This window comes from Gavialis gangeticus, unplaced genomic scaffold, assembly GCF_001723915.1.
Source record: "Gavialis gangeticus isolate Ggan-Ray unplaced genomic scaffold, GavGan_comp1, whole genome shotgun sequence".
NCBI classification, from domain to species: Eukaryota; Metazoa; Chordata; order Crocodylia; family Gavialidae; genus Gavialis; species Gavialis gangeticus.
Window position 1 is genome coordinate 9640998 of NW_017729032.1, and position 9740 is coordinate 9650737.

At 42.7% G+C, this 9740-nt stretch overlaps 1 long non-coding RNA gene across 1 annotated transcript in view; it reads left to right on the forward strand.

The window, feature by feature from the left end:
* The first annotated feature begins 6492 nt into the window (after positions 1–6492).
* Positions 6493–9740, forward strand: part of LOC109303144 — a 22622-nt gene continuing 19374 nt past the window's right edge. The window contains exon 1 of the long non-coding RNA XR_002099018.1: positions 6493–7348. This is a non-coding gene — a long non-coding RNA (uncharacterized LOC109303144). The remainder of the gene's footprint in view (positions 7349–9740) is intronic.

The following is a 9740-nucleotide window of genomic DNA, read 5'->3' on the forward strand; positions in this document are numbered from 1 at the left end:
TCAGCATTGTGCACTATTCCCAGCCAATTTGTTTCTTTTTTGAGCTGTTGCTCGCCGAGTACTGTAAAGGCCAAAAGGGAAAAGCCAGAATATTTTTGCCCTGTCTACTAAATTATTTTACACCCACTGAAGAAATCCCTACTTCGATGCTATTTTAGGAGTCAAGGGGGTAAAGATGTGACAGGGGTTCTTTTCCTTTGGTTTCGGTTATGTACTTTCTCTTATTTAGATGTTGGGCTTGTTTACAAAAGTTAATCCAAGTGCACTGACTACAGAGTCCTATTGTTACCCCAGCAGCTCATGAAATCAGCCCAATGCCTTTTTCCACATGGAGGATTGCAAGACATCTACTTTTTTTTATTTTTTGGCGTGGGGAGGACAACCAGCGCATCTGGAGGTGGCAACAATGCATTCTTACTCCTGCTTCTGGGGAGTTCTCCGGCTAAGTTTCTTGGGCTGCTTATGTTGCACTAAGGGACCAAAAAAGTGTCCACTTGAGATGCCTAGAGCTTTGGTTCCAGAAGTCCTCTAAATGTACTTGCACTATATAATTCAGCTTCATGTCTCCATATGTTGAAGAGTTAGAGACCAGATACAGTAGTTGTAGGTGACCATTGTTCCTTCTGGATCATGGCATATGCATGAGAGGTCACCGGGACCTTCCACACAAATACCTAAACAGAAGTATGGAGGAGCGGAGGCTGCCCAGACCTTCCATCCCCCTTTAGACCATTAAGACAGAATCTAAAGGCCAGACCAGGTCCAAGCATTCAGCGACTCAACGACTATAGTTACATGCGCATCTGGGAACCAAGTCCTGGTCTCCCACCTGGCAGACAAGGATTCCATCGCTGAACCACAACAGTGAAAAAATGGAAACCCAGTTGTTTGGATCTGTGAGCGGCGGGCATTTAAATGCCTCTGTAAAGGCAGATTGCCCTTCTATGCAACTTGACAAGTAGCCAGGGTGAGCTCTCAATGGAAGATGCAAAGGCGGCAGAGCTGATCAGCAGCTACTGTACTTCAGTTTCACCAAGGAAGCTGCAATCAGATAGCTGAAAAAGATTACAAGGACAAGAAAGACGACAGGCTAGGGGTTGTGATAAAAAAAAAAAAAAAAAAACCAAACAAAAAAACCCAGAGAGCTTTTGATCAGTCTGAATTAATTCAAAATCAGCAAGGCCTGCGGAACTCCATCCCAGATTACTGAAGGAACCGGCAGAAGGTATCTTGGAGCCTTTGGCAGTTATTTACCAAGTCTTGGCAGATAGGCAAGGTGCCTGAGGACTGGAGAAGGGGAAAGATAGCCCCCCTCTTTAAAAAAAGGCAAAAAGGAGGACCTGGGGCACTACAGACTATTTAGCCAGACTTCAATACCCAAGAAGTTACTAGAGCAAGGTGATAAAGAACTCCATTTGTAAGCCTCTGGAGGACGGAAAGGTTAATCACAAGTAGCGACCATGGACTTGCTAAGGAACAGATAGTGCTAAACAAATGTAATCCCCTTTATATAAAAAAAACACTTGTTGGGTGGATGAAGGGAACGCAGCAGACAGTGTACTTGAGCTTCAGTAAGGCTTTTGACAAAGTCCCACATGAACATCTCAAAATAATTCAAGAAACACGGGCTAGACAAAACAAGGGGGACAGAAAACTTGCTCAGTCGTCACAAGCGAAGGATAATTATAAAGGGATTCATGTCAGAATGACAAGAGGTTTCAAGTCTAGCAGAGTCCGTCCCCAAGTCTGGTGCTGTTTGACCTGTTTGTTGAGGATTCGGATGGTGGACTAGAGACAGTTTCTTGAATAAATTTGCAGACGATATAACTGGGAAGGACTGTAAAGACATTGGCGGATGGGAATGCAATTCAGAAGACTCCTGATAGATTGGAAAAATGGGCTAGAAACAACAGGATGAAGTTTAATGCTGACAAATGCAAGGTGCTAGATTTATTGAAGAATAATCAAAAACAGATACCAGATAGGTGAGAACTGGCTGGATAGCAGTAGCGCAGAGAGAGATCTTGCTGTCTTGGTGTACCAGCCTAAATGTGAAACTACAACATGATGCATGTGCAAAAAATATAAATAAATAAAAGCAGCAAGCAGCTTTGGACTGCATCAACAGCAATAGGTATAAAACATGGGATGTGATGTTGCTATCTACTCAGCACTCGTTAAACTCATGTGCAGTTTTAAGCTCCACATTTTAAAAAGGATGTGGAAAATTTAGCGAGGGTCTGAAGGCAAGCGACAAAAATGCTGGAGGGCTTGGAAGGCAAGCCAGACATGGCGAGGCTGAGAGAAATAGGCATGTTTGGCTTGCAGAAGAGTTGACCTAATAGCAGTCTTTAAATATCTGAGGAGCTACCTTAAAGAAGAGTAAAAACACCTTTTCTCCTTTATTGCCAAAGATTTGTAGTAATGTCTTGAAATTACAACAAAGTAGGTTTCTACTGGATAGCAGGAAAAACTTCGACTGTTAGACCAGCGAGGCAGTGCAGGAGACTGCCTGGGGGAATCATGGCATCTCCTTTCCTGGAGGTTTCCAGTAAGAGGCTGGACAAGCAGTGGCCAGCAATGATTCAGGAGTAGCAATACTGGAGGGGACCGTGAAGAGCAACAGTTGGAGACCAAGAGCCCCCCACATCTCATGCATGGGAAATTGGAGAAGACAACCTCAGCAGGACAAGAATGAAGCAGAGCTCTCCAATTAGCTTAGTTCCAAAAAAAGATTAGAGGAACCAGGGTAAGGAGACAGGACGACAGAGAGGGGAGTTCTAGCTCTCCAGTTAAGCTATGTGATGTATGGAGTGGTGGTTGTTGACCCCAGGTTGAAAGGCATCTGGTTTTCCCGTGCTTCTGGGCTTTACTGGTTGCCACACAGGTATAGAAAGGAATATTACCCCTTCCTTTTGCTCCAGGTGTCTATGTTTGTTCACTTTTTTCAAAAGCTTTGGGTATTGGCTGCAGCTAAGGCTTGGGATTTTGACCGTGGCCTGACCCTTCTGCTGGGGGTTAAAGAAACCCAATGTTTCTTGGCTACAGCATCTTGCTTCTCTGCTCAGGGTCAGGCTGACTGCCACACTTAGCATCAGAAAGGAATTATACCTCCATAGTTCAACTAGCACAAAGTTTTGTCTTCCTCTGTAGCAAGAGACAGTCCTCGCCCTTGGATCTCTCGAGCACATTTTAACAAAACTGCTTCCTGCATTTGGAGTAGCAGGACCATTTAGTGTCCTCATCCCCCTCTGCTTTACCAGTGCTAAGTGAGGGTGTTCTTAATGTTTGCAAGGCGCTGTGCCTGGCAGGGATGTTGGCTTAGACAGCAAAGATCCTGCCTTGAGCAGGGGACTGAACTAGGTGCGCTCCCAAGGTCCCCTCCAGCTCTGTTTTTCTATGATTCTAGCTACAGAGAATTAGCAGGTCCCAAGGACCATCAGGTGTGGGTGCTCAGCACAAGTTGAGATGAGCTGTCAAAATCAGAGCTCAACTTACAGGTCTTAAGGCAATTCCACTTCTCGATGTTACTGTTCCCAGGCACTGCTCAAAAAGCATGCAACACTGTGATTCTACAGAGGAAAGGATGTTACCAGATGCAAAGGCAGACACCTCAGCAATACATACGTCATCCATCTCCTGAAGTAGCCCAGGTCAGATTTCACACAGTTTAATAACCCAACCCCAGTTTTCTTTCCCAAAAGTGTACATCCATTTACTAGTCCATGACGGGGTAAGAAAAGCCACAGGGGGGGGTAGCCCTGATGGATGCCAAGTTCCTTCTATTTTGTTGTAGCTGGTGGGAGCATAGGGTGCCCAGCAGCTTGCCAGAATTGGCCCAGTATTGGTTACACCCCCCACAAGTAGTTGGGGGGGGGGGACTTGGCCTCTCAAATCTCTTTGCCTCTCTCCTGTGCCTTTGTGTTTTATAGAAGGTGAAGCGTAAGGGTATAAAAAGCTGAAAACAGTTCCTACCTCTAGAGACCAGGCATTTACTGGAAGAAAGAAAGACCAATTGCTTCCCAGAGCATTGTCTACCCACATTAGAGAGAGGATTAAGCAGATACATTCAGCTATTCTAACAGATTTTCTTTAAGCCTTGAATACCCCTCTCACACTCACTCAGATAATCACATTAGTTTTGTCATTAAAAGATCCCTTTTATAGAAAGTACCTAAACCGCTTAAACCACCCAGAGAGGTTGCATACATTAGAAAACAACAAGACAAACGGAAGGGATTTGCTATTCCCCGTCTCAGTGTTTCACTGCACCTTCTTTCTAAATGCAGGAGATTGAACTAAGAGATTTTTCAAATGATCAGCAAAGGAGGGCTTTCTGCCCTAGTCCAGCTAAGCGTGCAAAAGCCCACTGGCACCAAAGTGCTATGAAGTTCCACATGACGGAGCATCTAGGTAGACTCCTGTCCGAGGTGCACTTGCTCCCCACTGAGGAAACACCCTGTATAACACAAAGAGGCTTAAGGCAAGTAAATTTAAAACTTATGGAGACATCTGGAGGCCCATCTGCCATATAAAAGCAACAGGAACCAATTCTGGGCTCGCCCTGTGGGGTTAAGAGGAAGTGTTCTTTAGACTTGTCCAATTTGAAATGAAATTGGAGAATTCCTAGCATCTGAGAAGTTTGAAATTTTGATTTTGCTAAAGGATTTTTTACCTTCCTACTCATATGCTCCAAACCCAGAAATGCTCCAATGACACTCCAAAATGTCCCTCTGCAGCACTCACATTTTTGATCTCCACTCTTTCAGAGCTGCTTTTAGAGACCATTCCAGAGCAGCCTCACCAGCGCATTTCCTGGTTTGTAACTTTTCAGTGGGACTGACTGGGTGAAGTGAACTTGGTAACAACCCATCCAGGGCAGGTTACCTCCTTGAAGTAGATAAACCTAAGTGCCTCCCTCTTCAGTTTGCAAGTCCCAAGTGCATGTAGTTCTGGGGTAGTCACAAAAACTGTCCAAGCATCAGTAAACAGGCACCAAGCTGCCTCCAGAATCCAGGCAGAGCAAGGTCCTGTACCAGTAGCCTTATTCAGAGCATGCTTCATACACCAGGCCCCTCATAATAGTTATCCACTTCCCTTTTTAAAACAGGGTCAGAGATGCAACCACCAGGGCTCATGTCTTAGGACATTTCCCCAGGAAATAGAAGACCCAGGTTAAATGCCCTCCAAAACCACACCACACAGAAAACGCACTAACCACTGAGCTACGTGAGAAGGGTGGAGGGTGCTCTGTTCCCAACTTTCTTGTGAGCTGTCATGCAGGTGGCCATGTTTAAGGGGTCAAGCAAAGGGGAGAGCACAAGAAAGCAAGCACACAAGCAGGGCATTTACCAGGGGAGGTAAGTCTTGTATTTCAGATTGCTCCTGTTTTTTCCCCTAATGATTGTTTAACATACAATGCATAAACAAGCTGGAGAAGTGTTTTAACCACTACACCATCCTATGAAGATCAACAGCAGGGTCACCCAAGCTCAATCAATCAATCAATAGGTGCTGAGAATCATGCGTTGGACCTGGACCTTATTTGACTAAGGATCTCCTAGCCTATAGGATAGAGCTTAATGGAGTTACTTGCCCTGTTTGTTGGGCACTACCTAAAAAAGTTAACACAGGAGCATTCACTCTGACTTTCAAGAAAGAAATGTACTGCCACCACCAAGTCAAAATGCCCTCTGGACAAGGGTCGATTTCATGGGCTTTAGCATTGATTTTTTTTAAGAGCTCTCAAGGGAAAACTTGATTTGCAGTGCATGTTTTACTCACAGATGTCTGGTTGGCCAGGTCTTCCTTGCATTATTTGTTGGAGGACCTGACCTTTGACAGGGCTTCAAATTCTCCTGGATTCTTCTGCATTGGTGGATTCAATCTTTTTTTAAACGGACCTACTCATTACAGGCAAGATTTTCACTGGTGTAAACAGGAGTTAGACTTCCAGTGAGATATGAGCACTGAACTTCCCTTTAAAAACCTTCCCCTGCAATCTTAGACTCTTGCACTGCTTCACTGTCTCGTCTTTAATGTTAAGCCAAAGTTTCAAGGACTTGGTTTCCAAGCATAGTAAGCAAGCCAAGATAGATCCTCCTCCAGGTATAGTTAAATATTTTGGTACCTCTTCGATGATGCCTGCAAGACTAGCTTAGACATCCCAGTTTAAAAGTAAATAATCACAGTATGATATAGGTAGCAGCTGCACAATTTTTCTTTTAGTGCCCTGCAGGCCTTGCCTGCCTGATTGAGCATATAGGTGACAGCATTTCCTTTCTCCATGGCCTAGTCAAACCTTTGCTTGTTGGGCGAGTCAGTGCCAAGGAGGTTAGCAGTTTCCACAAAGCTTGCCTGTCCAGATAATTACATGGCTCTCATCACTGTTTTGTAAGGACTGGGACCGAGACCATAAAAAAAAAAATATCAGATTGTCATTTTTTGGAAGTTACCATCCTAGGATATAGTCAAACCAGCAACCTAGAAAAGAAAGTTTATTTCCTCATAACCAACCCACCCAACCAGATAATCATAACTCTTGTTTGCAGTTAGAGAACAGAGTTTAACTAGACACTGTGGACATTGTGAAAGTGATAATTACATATTTGCACACTTAATTCAACCTTCCCCATTGATGGCTCAGGCATAGATTAAACAACTTCATTTTAGAAACGTTGAAAACACCAAAAATCTACCCAATACCAACAGTCCATTGATCTCTATATGTGAAACAAACCATATCCAGAACTTCATATTCATTTATTTATAACATGTTGCAGTACATTTTTTAAAGTTACAATATGGATTTCAATTTCCATAAGATTCATATTTACTGGTCTTCCAAAGAATCTCATTACTCTTCAAGTAAAACTTTTAATTCTTTGTCTGTTGCATTTCTCCACCCACAAAAGGCAACACACCTTAAAATAAAAAGAACTCACAGCACAGAGGACAAAATTGAATGCGTGATGCTAAGAATATCTTGGGTGATGTGAGTAGTATGAGACATGGACCTATCGTGACACTGGGGATAAAGTGAATGATCTTATTATGGCACTTGATCATCTAACCTGCATGCCACAGCAGGAAAAGTTACATTTCAAAATGAGGTAGCTAATTATTGATGAAGGTCATTCCCTAATGCATGAAAGTTCAGATGAGGTCTAAAAGGCTTTTCAAAAAGGAAGAGGTAGAGAGGGTTGTCTATTAGTCTGAAGGCCAAAAAGAAAAAAAAACAGCAAAAAAGATCCAACAAAAGCCAAAAAAACCACTAATGTGATAAAGATCTGAGATCTAAAGCTCAGGGGAGTCAATGGGAGGGTCCCCAATACTACAGCAACAGAACGTCACAGAGAAAGACAAGTTCTCTCTTCTGAAGCAAGAGGCAAGCCCTGCACAAGCCCAAGGGTGGAGATACAGGTGAGTTATTAGAAAAAAAAAATCTTTTTTTTGTTATCATTTGAATAAAGGCAATTTTTCAAAGGGGAATGGTTTCAGGAATGTTTCAAGAAATTTTTCCAGAAAGGGGGGTGGGGGCCAGGTATAAAGATTCATAGAAGAGTACAGCTGGAAAGGACCTCCAGAGGTCATCTAGTCCAACCCCCTGCTCAAGGAAAAAAAGAAACCCACCTAAACCCTAGGCACATTTCCCTAATCTAATCTTTAGAAAAATCACAAAACAAGCCTCTCACACAACTACCAGAGAACACCCAAAATATCAAAACACAACCTAAACTTGCCGCAGGTAACACAGGGAGATGCAGGCTGTTAGAGGAAAAAAAAAAAGTGTCCTGCCACTGAAAGGACAGTCTTCATTATATTCAAGAGATTTTTCTTTTCGTCCTTCCCCCACCCTTTTACATTTCCCTCATCTTCCAAATACAAAAGTTATTAAACATTAGATTCAGAGGGAAAACAATTTTTTTTGAAAAATTTATACTCAAATGTCTTCCAGACTCATTTAACCACCTCTAGATCCAACAAATGGAAGTCTTCTGCTTTCCTGGAGAGACCATGTGCCCACTACTGGAAGGACACTATGACATAACCTACAATGGTGGCTACTTGGGAACTATAATAACGCTCCTCCTGCATAACCCACAATCTCTTTGTATAATCGTTGAACTCTGTACTGAGCCCACAGCACTCAATGGAAGAGGCTGGATGAGGCCACTATTTTCTCTCCGTTATGACTACTGTGTATTCTAAGTGTTTATACTTGCTCTGCAAATCCCCTTCTTGGCTCTCCAATTAACGTGTTAATTAGAAGCCTACATATACCCATAGGCTATTGATAGCACTTCAGGTTTAACTTTCTTTTCCTGCAGTGGTTGTAGGAAGCGTCCATTTCTTGTCTGATCAAAAAGCTAAAAACACTGTATAGCATGACAAAACAGAGGCCATGGTTCTATTGTAGATGTGCACACACACACAGATACTAGGAACACATTTGCATCCCAGTGCTAGAAAATGGCCCTATTTGAATGGAGATTACCAACAGCTGACAGATTTCAGTGGAGCTCTAAAAAGCTCTTCCCCTTCCTCTCAGATTCTTCCCTGGCTTTACTCTATAGTCTCCAAAGTGATTACCTGCTAAAGAAAGAGCATGAAAGTTCCAGACTGCTGAACCTGAACATAGAGGCCTCCTTGTTCAAAGCAACCTTTCCTAGAACACTGGAGCAAAACAGGGATAAGCCAGGAGTTCCACCAACAAGAGGAACCAGATTTACTGAAGTGTAAAAAAAGTTCAGAATGAGGCACACTTTGTTCCCAGAAAGCGGTAGATAGAGACAGAACTGGAGGAAAAAAAATAAATAAATAAAAAGCACACTGTAGGAGGCATAGCAGCAAAAAAGAGCTGAGAAACTGGAACTGGGATGTTAAAAGACTTGGGTTATGCATGGTGTTCAGCTCATCTGGAAAGGATGGCCTAGCCTTATTAGCCTATGGAAGAAGGGTTTTAGAATGGATTGGAGCTGAAGCTGGAAAATGAAGGGACTTGCCTCAGTCATTTATTAATATCAACTATACACAGTCTCCATGACTAGTGGCTGGTTGACTCTTTTAGAAGAGTTACAAAAAGCCTGGAGTGCACCTGGCCTGCTGAGCACAGCCTCTCGCTTTCAGGCTAATACTCTCCCAACAGGAGAGCTCTATTCTGTGTTCCAAATTGTTTGTCCTGCAAACAATTTTAAAGGCTTTTATTACAGCACCAGTTACCAGACCATGCAGAATCTCATCAATAGATAGAAAAGGAAAAAGAAAACAAGGCACAACCTCAATTATTTGTTCTCTTCAAGAGTGACAATCTGGAGTTGCCCAGTGCTGCCCTGGAAAAACTAAGTATTTGTAAGACAGCAACACGAGAGGGGATGAAAATACCCATGATTTCTCTAACACTACCAAAGTTGCTGGTATCATAGGGGTAAGAGAAGCAGCAGGGAAGGAAGAACAAAAACAGAAGTTATACCCAGCCAGACATTCAAAGAATTAAAAAAAAAAAAATCTGCTTTGAAATGAGCAGAAAGGAAAAAAAAAGTCACACATGACAAATTTTGGTTAACAAACTGTTGAAAACCATGAAAAAAATTGTACACTTATTTTGGCAGAGTCCCAAAGTTTGGCTTAAAAATAACCAACTTTTTCCCATGAACCAATATCCCAATGTAGTTTTGTTCCCTCTCCAAAGTTACTGCATTCCACACCCCAAATTTAAGCTTGTGTAGTTTATACACCAG